This window comes from Engraulis encrasicolus, chromosome 21 (genome assembly GCF_034702125.1).
Source record: "Engraulis encrasicolus isolate BLACKSEA-1 chromosome 21, IST_EnEncr_1.0, whole genome shotgun sequence".
NCBI lineage: Eukaryota > Metazoa > Chordata > Actinopteri > Clupeiformes > Engraulidae > Engraulis > Engraulis encrasicolus.
This window is the reverse complement of record NC_085877.1, coordinates 3,264,898-3,279,809: the sequence shown is the minus strand read 5'-3', so window position 1 is coordinate 3,279,809 and position 14,912 is coordinate 3,264,898. Positions and strand designations below refer to the sequence as shown.

Genomic DNA, 14,912 nt, shown 5'->3' with positions numbered 1-14,912 from the left:
AGAAAAAAAAAAGGGGGGGGGGGGGAAATGCACCACTAATGTCAATCCTAAATCTACCATTAGCGTTTCACCCTCAGTGGCTATGAATGTGAAATAGGGTGCATAGGTAGGATAAATGGCTCTGGCACATAGTGTGCCACCGAGGTTGCATCCCTGTACTGTGTTGTGGGATTACTGAACAGAACATGTACATATGCATATTTATTATGCATGTTAACTGAGTACAAAGTTAGAATATTAATTTGTAAAACTGTAACGCCACACTGGTAAGCCAGAGACCAGGGTTCAATTTTGGCCCAAAGGTCATTTCCTAACCCTTCTCCATCTCTCTCTCCCAACCAACTCTTCAGCCCTTGTAATATTGAAGGCAAAAAAAACAAACAAAAATAAAACCAATTAAAATAGATTTCCATAGTATTATTTAGGTGACATTTTCTACTTGGATTTATTTTGCATTGGAGCCAGTTTGAGATTCTTGCCAGCCTTTTAGAAAATATATATAGGCCTACCTTTGCATGTTGATTTGGTTTCAACTAAACAAATAGTAATTTTCATTTTTCCTCTGCTCACTTCATCTTTCTACTGTTTAGGGCCAACAACCTCTAGATAATGTGCATCACCATTTGATGTTTACCATAGAGGCCTGCGATGATTTTAATTTAACGACATTTTGAACACACCTCTAATGACATTTTGGACATTTGGGTTTCACCCACAGTGAATATGAATTTCAAATGGGATGCAAATGTATTAGGTAAATAGCTGTCACACACTGGGCACCCTAGGTTGCAACTCGTGCAAGGCCTGCGGAATGCCTAAATAGAACACATGAAAATGCATATTACGCATGTTTGACTGAAAGCCCAATAGGTATTAGATAAATGTCTGACTGGGCACCCTGGGCTGCATCTGTACCCTGGGAGGCCTAAATAGAACGCATGATAATGCACATTTGTACATGTTTGACTGAAAGCCCAGAAGGCTTACAGATGTAATGGGAGTGTGTGCCTGGCATCTACTTCTGGCTGCATTTAACCATGGGGGGGCTCTCTGCCGGCGGTGGCTTCCTGTGTGTGTGTGTGTGTGTGTGTGTGTGACAGGCGGTGAGCTGGCACATAGGGATGGAGATGTGGGTGGGTGGGAGAGGAGGGAAAGGGGGGAGGGAGGAGGGGGCTCTGAGGCACAGAATAGCAGGCGAACACGGAAGAAAGAAAAGAACGGAGAGCAGCAGCTGAGCTTAGAGAAGAGAGAGCGTCAGCTGCGTAGCCTGCCTCGCCGCAGGACGGAGACAGATGAGAGAGAGGGAGTCCATATTGGCCCCGGGGACCTGGATGCTGCCTGAAGAAAAGGCCATTGCAATGAAAGGTAGGCACCACTTACACAGAGACGACACGATTGTGGGTGGCATCACGACCTGGGTGGTATGGAAAATAAACTTGTCATAGGCACAAGCTTGTGTCTGGGTGGTATGGCAAATAAGCTTGTCATAAGCACAAGCCTGTGACATTTTGGCACAGCGTCATTGCAGTGATTGAATGTTAAATGAGAACTAGGGAACTCCCTGAGCTCGGTGCAGATCAGCTGTGTGACTGTGATACATTACTGATACTAATTTCATAGTGCCAATTGAAGTTCACTGTTCTATTTCAGTGTTCTCTTCGACGGCCAGGCAACAGGCCATGACCCCCCCCCCCCTGTACCGAGCCATTTCCTCCTCTGCCCCTTCCGTCCAAAGGCTATTTTTGACCTCTGAACTTTGAATTGTGCTTTCAGACAAGCGAAGACATGGCGGAAAGGGTACTGCTGGTAGTCATATTACATAACAATCATAGTTTGATAGCACGATGGACTCTTGGTTTTGATCATACATTTTATGATAACAGAGCACTGCAGTCTAACAGTAGTCTAACAAAATTACACAATATGTGATAGAATCATTGTCAGGATAATGGAATATAGATTTAAATCCATGTTGACCCAGTTTCAAATCTCGTGTTTAGTTATGGACCACAGCGGTGGTATGACTGGTTTCTCACAGTTTTTTTTTATTTCCTTTTTTAGGGGGGGTTATAATTCCATATTTCATTGTAGGCCTTTCTATTTGATCTAAATCCAAAGTGATAAACTAATGGGTAATTACAAGGAAGAAAACCTAGGTTAGAGTTGAAGAAAAGAAGAGAACCAAACTAGAACACACCTTAGACTGCTATGAAGCTATAAACAAACGGCAGAGAAAGTAAAGGTGGGGAGTTGTTGAGAGCACTGAGCCACCACCGCGCCGCTCTCTCTCGCTCATCAGAAAACAAGTGAGGCCTTCAGACGTCAGGAATCCCGGCAGGCAGCCGCAGGGATAGGAGGAGTGGAAGGAGGGAGGGGGGAGGAAGGGAATGTCCTGTTCCCGCCACTGTTTGTTTTCATGATGTTACCGTTCTCCGCAGATGTTGTGAAAAAAAGAAAAAAAGATAGCTCACCAGTGCCCTCCACAGAAACCAATCCGGGCCTTGAGCTTTTGATGTTTTTTGTTTGTTTGTCTTGGGGTTTTTTAATCAGTGTATTCATTTTCGGTCTTACTCAGCAGACGATTAGATTAGATCATCTGTGTATAATGCAAACAGCTAAAGGGCAGGGAAGTAAATTTGTCTGTACCTGCTTAGAAAAATTATGTCATGCACCAGTTATAGCCTAAAGGAAAGACCAAACCTTGCATTTATCTTATCTTAAACTGTGTTACACTAGGCCTCTCAAATGTGCATAAAATAAAGTTGACAACAGGGATGGATTTTTTCTTTTTATTTTAAGTCAGGAGTGAATAACAACCTAGTATAGGTCTTATGACAGTGATATTGAGATTGTAGCGTGGAAGCTTGGGCTTCAGGGCCCCCTTGGCTGTTGGGCCCCTGGGCCAAGACCTGGTAGGCCCTTGTCCTTGGCTGACACATTCAAATCCACAATTGTTTTCTCAACGTATTTCATTATACTTTTTTTTTTTTTTTTTTTACTTTTCAGGGTTTTTTTTTTCAAAAGCGTTGTAAACACTGTGAATGATGAACTAATTAACATAACAATAACATGCAATGAGTAAAAACACTATTTTAACACCGTAGACACAGCACAGCTAAAGCAATTTCCATCCTGCTGTGCAGCTGTAGGTTTGATCTTACTCATTTACAAACATTGGTAAATATTCTGTTTATGATTAGGTAGTTCATGAAGTCTTTTTCAAGGGACCCTACCCTATTTTTTTATAGCCTATTATACATATGGGCCTACATGATTTTGGCCAATGACAGGGCAGGCGCTGCCCAGCATATAGTTCATGCTGCTGAATAGTTAACGGTCTGTTCCAAAGGGGGGGGGCGAACTGGGGTGCTAAATTAATTGCACTTGAGTCCACCTCCCCATTTCAATCGGCTTAGTATTAATCTCTGGTCTCTTTGGAGAGTGCCAAGTCGGGACATGGTCAGAGCCACGGCGGCCCTTCTCCTCTCCTCTCCTCTCCTCTGCTCTCCTCTCCTCTCCTCTCCTCTGCTCTCCTCTCCTCTCCTCTCCTCTCGTTCCCTTCTCCTCCTCACTACTCCTCCCATCCCAGCAGAACTGAGTGACTCACTTTCTTTCACCATGGCCAGACCACTCCCCCACACATTCTCTCTCTCTCTCTCTCTCTCTCTCTCTCTCTCTCTCTCTCTCTCTCTCTCTCTCTCTCTCTCTCTCTCTCTCTCTCTCTCTCTCTCTCTCTCTCTCTCTCTCTCTCTCTCTCTCCTTTCTGGTCATCGTCTTATTCAGCATTTTGTTTTGGGCCTTGATCGTACCTGTCTAAGCCCCAAGGCAATTGGCTGGTCACTGTCTTCTTCATTAAGCCAGCAGACGCACACAAGATAATCAGGCCCAAATGCTGGCCAGACTCTTTCTATCCTGTCCATGCATTGCTACGGCAGGACCACACACACACAAGCGCACACACACACACACACACACACACACACACACACACACACACACACACACACACACACACACACACACACACACACACACACACACACACACACACACACACACACACACACACACAGAGTTTTTTTTGGTTCCTCCATCTCCTGGGTGGCTTCTCGTTTTGGCGTGTTGCCATTGTGTCTGACCATCTGCCTGTCCTTCCATTCTTATCCATCATGCTGATGATGATGCTCTGAATAATGTTGTTTTTGGTCTACTTTTCTATGTTTGGGATGGTGGAGGTTTTTTTAAAAAAAAAACGCCAATGAATATCCCTCTCCAAATGCGTTTTGTTTCAGTTCCGCGTGTTTTATAGATGCTCTACCAAAAACATCTGTCTCTCTCGCTCTCGGCATCGACCTTTTCAAATAATCCCATGTCCCAATCTCTCTCTCTCTCTCTCTCTCTCTCTCTCTCTCTCTCTCTCTCTCTCTCTCTCTCTCTGCCTCCCTGACACACACGCACGCACGCACGCACACACACACGCACGCACACACACACACACACACACACACACACGCACACACACACAGACAGACAGACTTTCTATATCTCCCTCTCTTACTGTCGCACTCTCTCCTTTTCTCTCTCTCTCTCTCTCTCTCTCTCTCTCTCTCTGTCCCTCTCGCTTGCTCTCTCTCCTTATTCCGGCTCATTCCATTTTCTGCCCATGCATCTCGGCGCGCATCGCCTTGAAGTGGGTTCTATTTAAAGAGGCAGGATGGGAAAGGCACGGACGGGGTGTTGACGACAGCGACGCTAGTACCAGCAGCAGCAGCAGCAGTAACGGCAGCAGCACTCGGCAGCCATGACTGCAGTAGAGGAAGAGGAGCTGTGGCGCAGATAGGCAGCCGAGACCGGTCTCATGAATAACGCGCATACATGCACACAGCGCATACATACATAAATTACTTACATACAAACACGTACGTACAGTACTATCGTACAGGGCCACTGACAGCTTTGGCCAGGTCCGGGACAAAACCACCCCCGAATCCAATACACACAATGCAATGATGAGGACCCAATTCTGGGCCCCCGCTCACCCTGGGCCCGGGACAGCTGACCCCTTTGTTGGCCCCCTGTCAGCTTCCCTGCGTACATGCATGTGCATAGTGTATAGTATAGCTATACGTACGACTGGATGTTGTGGCCCTTGGGGTGGCCCTCACGGTACTGTACTCCAGGGACTGAGCCTCACTGTGTTCCATGCATGCAGCAAAAACAATCCTCCCCCTTATCAGACAATTATACCCCCCCCCCCCCTTCTACCCCCTCACCCACCCACCACACACAGAGACACGCAGTCACACGCTCGGCCACACGCACGCACGCACACATGCTCGCACGCACCACCCCATTCCCACACCACACTGCCACCGAACGCCATCCAGCAGCAGCACCACCCATCTCCACTGAATGGCGCACATACACAACAGGGCATTCACCACCGCCACTGCCTGCCGCCACCCCCTCCCAACCACCCCAGCCCCCTCTCTGCATGCGCCCCCTTACCACCACCACCGACAGCAGCAGCAGCAACACGGCCAGGATACGTCCCCCCACCCCTCCCCACCCCTCTCCGCATTCTCCTCTTTCTCTCTGGCTCTCCCGGTACAGCATGCCTGAGTAGCTGCCTGGAGATGAAGAAGCTAATTAATTTGATTTAGCCGTTCTTTCCCTGGCAGTGGAAAAACTAGCTCCTCTCCACTCCTCTCCTCTCCACTCCACTCCTCTCTCCGTCTCTCCTCCTCGCGTCCCCCCTCGCCTGCACACCCCTCCACCGCACCATCAGCTCCGCCACCCCCCCTATCAGGCACCCCTCCCAGATGATTTTCCACCAATCTTTTCTCTATGCTTGCTCTCTCTCTCTCTCTCTCTCTCTCTCTCTCTCGTTTCTCTCCCTCCCTCCCTCCCTCCCTCCCTCCCTCTCTCTCTTCTTCACTCTTTCTCAGTCACTCTCTCTCTATCCTTCTCCTGTCTCTCTCCTCCTCCTGCTCTCTCTACTGCCGTTTCTCTCTTTTTTAACAATCTCTATCTCCCTTTCTCTCTTCTTTCCTCACTTTCTCAATTTCCCTCTCTTCCTTTCTCTCTCTCTCTCTCTCTCTCTCTCTCTCTCTCTCTCTCTCTCTCTCTCTTGGCAGTTCTTGTTCCGCTTCCCTCCTCTTTCTCTCTTGTCCTTTTCCCCTTGCAGAAAAATATGGCTCCGGGCTTCGCTCACGGATCATAGAGATTCCTTCAAAACATTACCCGGCCGCCCGTAACGGACCGGACTGTACGCAAGTCCTTCCTCTAGGCAGTCTTTCCTACGACACCCCTTGGACAGCGCGGAACGTTAATGAAAGTCGGCCTCCCTCTAACACCTATCACGGACAATATGTTTATTTTTACTCCTGTGTGTCTTTGCAAGCTGTCCGGCGTAATAGCAGCCCAGCATGTGTGTGTGTGCACGTGTGAGTGTGCATGTGCGTGTGTGTGTGTGTGTGCGTGAGTGTGTGTGCGCGCGCGTGTGCATGTGCGTGTGCGTGTTTGACCACCTTGTGATCACAGTGCTTTGAATTAACCTTTGACCTTTCCCTTATGGTCATTTCCGTCATCTGATGCGCTTACGTGTTCTTTCCACGGTCTAGGCCATAGCGACAACCAAGAATGCTCAAACATGGCTGCTTCGGTAGTGGTGCAAAGGGATTAGTGGTTGTAACATGGAGACAGAATGTTATAGGTCATAGCAACATGATTTTGGTGAAATGTGGCGGCTTTGGTAGTGGGGAAAGTGGTTAATGGTTGTAGAGTGGAGACACAGAAAAGTTAAAGGCCATAGCGACAATGATTGTGGTTGATCATGACTGCTTTGGTAGTGGGGTAATGATTCATGTGGGGAGTGGGGACAGGAGAAAGTCACGGTTTTGATAGTTGGCTATTCTGAATGTCAGTGAAGCTATTCATTTCCTCTATTTATAGGGCCAAGGGCCAAGAATGAGCAAACTCATCCCCCACCATCCTTCTGTCTATTTCTCTTAACTGGACTGCATTCATATTTATATTCATACTCAGCAGAGCAGGCAGAGAACACGTTTGAGCATTTGTTCATGAGTGCTATAATTGGCCATTACTAGCACCAGATACCTGGTTGTTCCGTCACACAGGCAACTGCCGCTTGACGATAGTAACACATGGCCTGGTTGGCTGCAATGCATGAGGCTTGTTCATCCCCAGCCATTCATCCATCCTGTGGCTTATCGCTTGTCTCCTATGTTGTCTCTGTGTCCGTCATGGTGGTGGGGAAGGGGTGGAAGGTTGTTGTTGGTGGTGGTGGACATACATACGTTCTGGACAACTTAACTCAGTTAAACGTAGCTGTTTCTTCCTCACGCTCATAGCTCATGGCTATGTTGTCCTTGTCGCTTTCAACAGCCCACCAGACCCGAAGACACCCCAACACACACCCAGTACACCTCTCCCACCCGACCCTCCAACACCTCTCTTCCCGCTCTTCCTTCTCCTCCTCCTTCTCCTCTAATCTTCCCCAGATACTCACCAGACCCCACACACCCCTCTTTTCCACCACTCCCACCCACCCTCCAACCCTTCTCCTCTTCCTCCTCTCCATTTCTTTCCCCAGATACTCACTCACACTCCCCATCCATTTCTCCCACCACGCCCCTCCAAACATGTAACCCCTCTCTTCCTCCTCCTCTTCTCATCGTTCCCCGAGATACTCACCAAACCCGTCTCACCCATTCACCTCTCACCTCACCCCACCTCTCCCCTCTCTACTTCTTCCTCCTCCTCCATCTACTCCTCTTTCTCCTTCTCCACTCTCTTCCTCCTCATCCTCGTCTTCCTACTTCTCCTCTTCTCCTCCACTTCTCTCCTCCTCCTTCTATATCCTCTTCCTCCTTCTCGTCGTCCTTCTCCTCCTCCTTCTCGTCATCCTTCTCCTCCTCTCCTCCACCTCCCTCCTCCTCCTCCTCCTCCTCCTCCTCGTCCTCCTCCTCTCCACTCCTCTCTCCCCAGATGCCCACCAGGAGGCCTGCTCTGCCCAGCCCCGCACGTCCTTTCCTCTTTCACGCTGCGCTGCCTCGCTGGCCCACTGCTTCACTAAGTGTCTACTGACCCAGATGTCACTCCCCCACACCACCACCACCAACCCCACCCCCAAAAAACTACAAAAAAACATCCTTTGATTAATAACATTCAAGATCGCCTCGAGGATCTAACAGAACGTGTTTTTGGATAGAACTCGAGACGGGACTAAAAAGATGAAAGATGACATCAATTTGAGGACACTGGCTTGGTGACAGGGTGTCCAAGAGGACGAGGAACACTAATCTCCTTGTTAAGTCTCACACAAGTGCTCGTGAATTTTTAGTTTGGGAGGAATGAGTCGTCGATACTGATAATTTGACCAACATTGTCATTCTCAGACGGAAAATGGTTAGCGAATGGTATTTGGAGGGAAATACTTTGCTGCTCTGCAGGCTCTGCAGGCGGTTTTCCATTATGGAACGCCACATCCGACAGCGGAGATCCCTGTTTTGGGAATGTTGTTGATGCTACGATACCTCTGTGAGAGCTTACATGTTATCCTCAGTAACTCTGTTATCCTCAGCACTCCTCTGTACTCCTCTGTTCATTTTATCTGGAGTGCACTTTTTAGTGTTGTTTTTTTATCAATTTTAACCACAATCTCAATATCAACCATGTGCGACAGTGTGCAAAAATGCCAGGTATCTACATCCGTCTCACATGCAGGATATGAATAGGTCTTAATAGAGAGTTGATAACTATATACATGGAAATAATTAAACTGTGCAGTAAATTTTAACTTTAGGGGCGCTAAACCGTTGGTTAGTTTCGAATCACGGATCAGTGGTCTCTAACACACTCTACACCTTTCTCTCCTCTGGAGCAAGAGAAGAGGAGTGCACTGGGAGGAAGGAAGGAAGGGAAGGAAGAGGAGGGGGGGGGGGGGGGGTGGAGCACCAAAGTTCCTCCGAAAGCCAGGGAGGTCACAGGAACAACACCCAATCCCAGCACAGTTCCCATGGAGACAAGGCTGCTGCCGGGCTGGTGTACAATGAGGAAGACTGAGAGAGTGGGGGATACAGAAAGAGAGAGGGAGCGGGGGAGAGGGAGAAAGAGGGATCGGAAGAGAAAGGAGGGAGAGAGGGAGTAGGAGAGGAACGTGCAACGGGTGGTGGGGTGGTTCAGTGGGTTGGGTTGGGAGAAGGAGGTGAGGAGGGTGGGGGGGGGGGGGTAGGTTTGGTGGGATGTTCAAAAATGCCACAAAGAATGGCGAGAAGGGGAAAAAAAGAGGCTTATGAATATTCCAACGGTCACTCTTCCTCTCGTTGCCTCGCCGCTCTTCCTCTCATCTTCGCTCTCCTCCTCATAGTGCCTCTTCTCTTCTCTTCTCTTCTCTTCTCTTCTCTTCTCTTCAGTAGTTGGTTGCAACGGGTAGCCAAGAATGTCCTGTACTATGGGAAAGCCTGATGGGAAGAAGAGGGCGCAGGCATCTATAATTTAAACAGGTCCTGGACCAAAAAAAGAAGACGAAATCCAAGAAATACAAGAACAGAAGAGGTCCACACGCACTTCAGCTCCCTATTTCACTTTTTATTCAAGCGCTTCCTCACGCCAAAGGACGCTTCGAGCCAGCCAACTGCAGCCTGACGATGAAGACCAGTAGGCTCCAAAATGTCACTGAGGTGACGAATGTCAATAAAAAATGCATAATAGGGAAGTTGAACTTTGTGGGCCGCTCGTATCATGTCCAGGATATGTGAGCCACGTCTCCCCACTGAAGAGGCTGCAGTTAGGTTAAAAAGGTTAACATGGCACCTAACATGGCCACAGCGCGTATGTAGGCCCATGTACTTTTAACCCGTTAAGACACTGCATTACAAATTTGTTGTCACCAGAATGGCACTGACCAAGTCGTACCGCATTACTAAAGGCCCTGTGTTATGTTGTAGTAGTATAGTGCTATGGTAGTTACATGTTCAATGACTATACGGCGTTCCACTCGTGGAATGGCGTGCATTCTAGAATCTGCGCATTCGTTTCCATCTAAATATTAAAGGCCATTTTTCTTCCTGGTTGAATCGGTGTTGCAGATCAGTGTTGCCCTAATTGGTCTTTTAGGGCCTTTTTTAAAGGTCTTTTTAGCCTTCATTTTGACAGGACAGTGGAAGTGGAAGTGGAACGAGAGGACAGTGGAAGAAAGACAAGAAATGAGTGGGGAGAGAGAGACGGGGAAGGATTGGCACATGACCCGGGCCGGAATCAAACCCGGATCGCCGGCATAGTATCCTAGTACCAGCATCCTAGTTAGGCCACGGCAGGTCCTGCCCTGGTTGTTCTTAGCGTATAGATGCATTTTGAATGACAACGGTTTGATCCCAGCCACAACCCTCAGTTTCCTGAATTGTGTGGTGCCAGTATAGCTCGCCTGGCCAGACCTTTTATTATACTTTTGAGTGTCACGTCCGAATTCCTTTTTCTTTTGCATTCTGACTTCACCCGCGTAGCAGATGAACACCCAAAGTAAAATCATCCCCCACGAGTGCCCTTGCGCGCCTTAGTAACGTTTCAGGACAGCGGTGCTCTTCTGTTCAACCAGGCCTTGGCTATCAGCAGCTGAAGGACACTCCATGCCCCATGCGCTCCACACAAGGCCAGAGGTACCGCAGGCCAAGAGAAGGGCCCCCGGGGGAAAAGTACCCATGCACCGTATACCCTGAGTGGCACCAGCCAGTGAGAGCCAGAGGCTCGAGTGGAGTGCTCTCCCATCATGACTTCAACCTTGTCCCCCTGCCCGGTGCCCATGGTGTCAGTCAGGGCACGGGGGCTGGCTGGAGAGACGTGAACCCAGTGTCTGGTGCAGCGGTCTCAGTCTCTCTCTCTGGCCCTCTCGCCCGCTTCGCTTCGCTTCGCTCTGCCCCCTTGGCCACTTTGATCTCTCTCTCTCTCTCTCCTCCGCAAGTCCTTTCAACTTCACTTATTAAAGCGTAGTGCTTCCACCCTGGCATTGTCTGTCCTCCGTGTGTGCGTCTCCCTCTCTCACACACACACACACACACACACACACACACACACACACACACACACACACACACACACACACACACACACACACACACACACACACACACACACACACACACACACACACTGGACTCCTAACTGCCTCTCTCTCTCTTTCTGTCTCTCTGTCTCTCTCTCTCCACTCACTCTGTCCTCCGCTCTCTCTCTCTCTCTCTTCCTCTCTCCCTTTATCTCCTCTCTCTCTCGTTCCGTGTCTCCCAGTACCCAAGCTTTTTTATGTTGGCACAGCTCCTGTTTGTTTTCAGCCATTTTGGGGACTGGCAGTGCTCGTAACAAACTGCTTAAATGGCGTCCTCTCTCTCTCTCTCTCTCTCTCTCTCTCTCGCTCCCTCTCTCCCTCCCTCCCTTCGTACTGCCTCTTTCCTTCTCTATCGCCAGGCTTTGTGTATATAGTGTGTGTGTGTGTGTGTGCATGTATGTGTGTGTGTGTGTGTGTGTGTCTGTATGTGTGTGTGTGTGTGTGTGTGTGTGTGTGTGTGTGTGTGTGTGTGTGTGTGTGTGTGTGTGTGTGTGTGTGTGTGTGTGTGTGTGTGTGTGTTTGTGAAGAACAATACTTCCAAATAGAATGAGAAGAGCGAAATCAGAATAAGAGTTGGGGAGGGAGGGTGGGTAGTTTGTTGGGGGGAGGGGGGGGGGGGGTGATGGGTGTTTGCTGGGGTGGGGGGGCAGTTGGGGGGCAGTTGATGAAAAAAAAAACACTTGCTGGAAAAAAGTACAAAAAAAAGCACCCAGAATCATGTGTCAGCGGCAAACTGAAGTGAGAAAGAGGGAGGGAGAGAGAGAGCAGAAGCTAGGCGATAGAGGGAGAGAGAGAGAGAAAGAGAGAGAGCGAGACGAGAGCAGGCAGGCGAGAGTTGCAACGCGAGAGAGAGAGAGGGAGAGAGAGAGAGCGAAGGGGAAAGAGGAGGGGGGATAAAGGGAGAGAGAGAGAGAGAGAGAGTCAGAGTGTGAGAGCCGTTCCTGCCCTCTGTCTCTACACACACACACAGCTCGCCTGTGAGTGCGTGTGTATATGTGTGTGTGAGCGCCTGTGTGTGTGCGCGTTTCTCCCTGTGCTCTCTCTCCCTCACACACACACGCACGCAGACGAGTGCACACAGCAAAAGGGGGTGAGCAAGTGAGCGACAGAGAGAGAGAGCGAGCAGGCAAGAGCGAGAGAGAGAGAGGCAGAGCGAGCAAGGGAGAGGGAGAGGGGAGAGAGAGAGAGAGAGAGAGAGAGAACACACATCGCAGCCGAGATGCAGCAGGAGGTTTTCCGAGGTACGTTGTCTTGTTGTGTGTGCTTGCCTAGCCGAGAAAGAGAGTGGAGGAGAGAGGCAAGCTGGTAGCTGGCTGCTAGATTTTGTATTGTCTTCCTCTTTTTTATTTACGCTGCTAGGTTGCTTTGCCTTCCCTACCACTGAAGTACTGCTACTGCTGCTGTTGTTGTTGTTTTTGTTCAGTGTATGTGGGTGTGTTGAGTGTGAGTGTGTATGTGTGTATTGGTTATTGCGTGTTTGGGGGGCTGTGTGGGTGTATTGGTTTATGTGTGTTTTGAGGGGCTGTTGGGGTGTGTGTGTGTGTGTGTGTGTGTGTGTGTGTGTGTGTGTGTGTGTGTGTGTGTGTGTGTGTGTGTGTGTGTGTGTGTGTGTGTGTGTGTGTGTGTGTGTGTGTGTGTGTGTGTGTGTGTGTGTGTGTATTGGTTTATGCGTGTTTGTGGGGCTGTGTGTGTGTGTGTGTGTGTGTGTGTGTGTGTGCTAATGTGAGCCTGTCTCCCTTATCCTCTCCTGTGTCGCTGGCGAACCACGCAGTTTCTTTTTTCAGGGACGATGACTCGCACTGTAATTCCAGGCTAAATACGCAGAAACTTCTTTGTCATTCTTCAGGGGGAGAAAAAAAAGAAAAAGAGCAAAATACAGAGACGTTCCTTCCTAGTCCTGGCTGATTTGAGCCGCTCCGGGAACGAGATGTTGTGCGCACGTCATAGAACACATTAGGAATGACGTGGGCTTTGTATTTTGGGAAACCTTGTGTGTGTGTGTTTTTTCCTGTGTATTTCTGTCATGGCCTTTAACGGGTCCATTTCAATCAACTTGATAACGACAGCGACAGGTTGCGTGTCGGACTTGCACATACTTGTTTCATGCGGCTTCGAAGAGTCTTTAGAGCTCGAGTTCTCTTCTTTTTCCCATCAGGCTTGGTCCTCTTCCTTCTGAGGCTGCTGTGTCATTAGGAATAGCCTCCTCTCTCTCTCTCTCTCCCTCCCTCTCTCTGTTTTGCTTGGCTGTTTTGGTCGGTCGGCCTTGTTGTGGGGGTTGGGGGGGGGAGTATAGTGGGGTTGGAGTGGGAGGATGGTGTTAGAGTGGTGAGGTGTTGTTGCTAAACCTTTGGAGGGCATACTGACGTCACGCAGCCTTATTGCTGTTTCCTTTGCCCCCCCCCCAACCCCCCCCCCCCCCCCCCCCCCCCCCCCCCCCCCCCCCCCCAACCCCCCCCCACACACACACACACACACACACTGCACTTGCAACCCTGCCTCTTGTTTCTGTAATCAGGTTTTTCTTGAGGGCGAAAGGGGGGGTGTGTGTGTGGAGAATAGGCTCTCTAGCAGACCTTGCATTCCTCTCACCTGCTGTGGCGAGCTCTCTCGCTCTCTGGACAGAACGAGCCTAAATTATGCCCGCTGGCTACTAGGGGTCATAGGTCATCATCCTGGCGAGTCGACTCGGCGGAAGCCAAAAGTATTCGTTTAATTTTCCTTAAAGTTTACATTCGAGTACTGTCCGATAGCTAGCAGAGCACAGCACACCACACCACGACACGACACGACACGACACAACACAACACAACACAACACAACACAACACAACACAACACAACACAACACAACACAACACAACACAACACAGAGGGCAACACACTGTGGGTTAGCCTCGGAACACAGGACAGGACAGGAGCAGACCAGCCTGCTCTACGCTACGCCATCTGCTTGGGCTAATGCGCGGTGAGAAGCCTGACCAGCTGTAACTGTCCCCAAACGCTCCAGCTAAAGGATGTGTGACTGCGTTTGGGGCCATTGAGCGACTCAAGACCGCGGTGCTAATTCCCCTAGACCTGTTAAGCCGAGGCCACACTGGAAATGATTTGGCAGGGCGCGAGGGGGGGGCGGGGGACGACCAAATTACTTCCAGCGGGGTCACCACTGTGATACCAACGTCTGGACACTTTTTTTGTTTGTTTGTTTGTCTCGTTTTGCTCCTTTCCTGTGTCCAGTGGCTTGGCACTGGTAGTTGTGGTGGTGGTGATTACTTCCAAGTCAAGTCAAGTCAAGTCAAGTAGGTTTTATTGTCAATTTCTTTACATGCACTGGTCATACAAAGAATTTGAAATTACATTTCTTGCTTTCCCATACAGACATAGACTAATTAAGGTAAGGACATAGACAGTATAGACATAGACAGTACTTATACATGGACTTAAGACAGTATGGACATAGACAGTGCTCATACAGACATTTAAAGTGCAAGACTGGACAACAGAAGACTTGTAGAGGACATACATTAAGAGGTATTTGTTGTGTTTTTGTGCTTTTCCTAAAAAAAGTCCTTTATAGCGTTCTGACATGGTAATAGTAGCATTTTGAAGAAAATAAATATAAAAAGGTCTGTCAAGTACACCAGCAGCAGTGTGTGTGTGTGTGTGTGTGTGTGTGTGTGTGTGTGTGTGTGTGTGTGTGTGTGTGTGTGTGTGTGTGTGTGTGTGTGTGTGTGTGTGTGTGTGTATGTGTTTAGTGCAGGTAGAAGGTGCGGTGTGCGTCTTGTGTGTGTGTT

At 49.1% G+C, this 14,912-nt stretch overlaps 1 protein-coding gene across 2 annotated transcripts in view; it reads left to right on the top strand.

Annotated features, from left to right (window-relative positions):
- The first annotated feature begins 1,248 nt into the window (after positions 1-1,248).
- zbtb4 (zinc finger and BTB domain containing 4) overlaps positions 1,249-14,912 on the top strand; it is a 32,514-nt gene continuing 18,850 nt past the window's right edge. The window contains exon 1 of one of the 2 annotated variants that reach the window (XM_063187152.1): positions 1,249-1,365. The gene's annotated coding sequence lies outside the window, so the exon portion shown is untranslated. Of the gene's footprint in view, positions 1,366-11,807; positions 12,364-14,912 lie in introns of those variants that run through there. The other variant, XM_063187151.1, reaches the window with a different exon arrangement.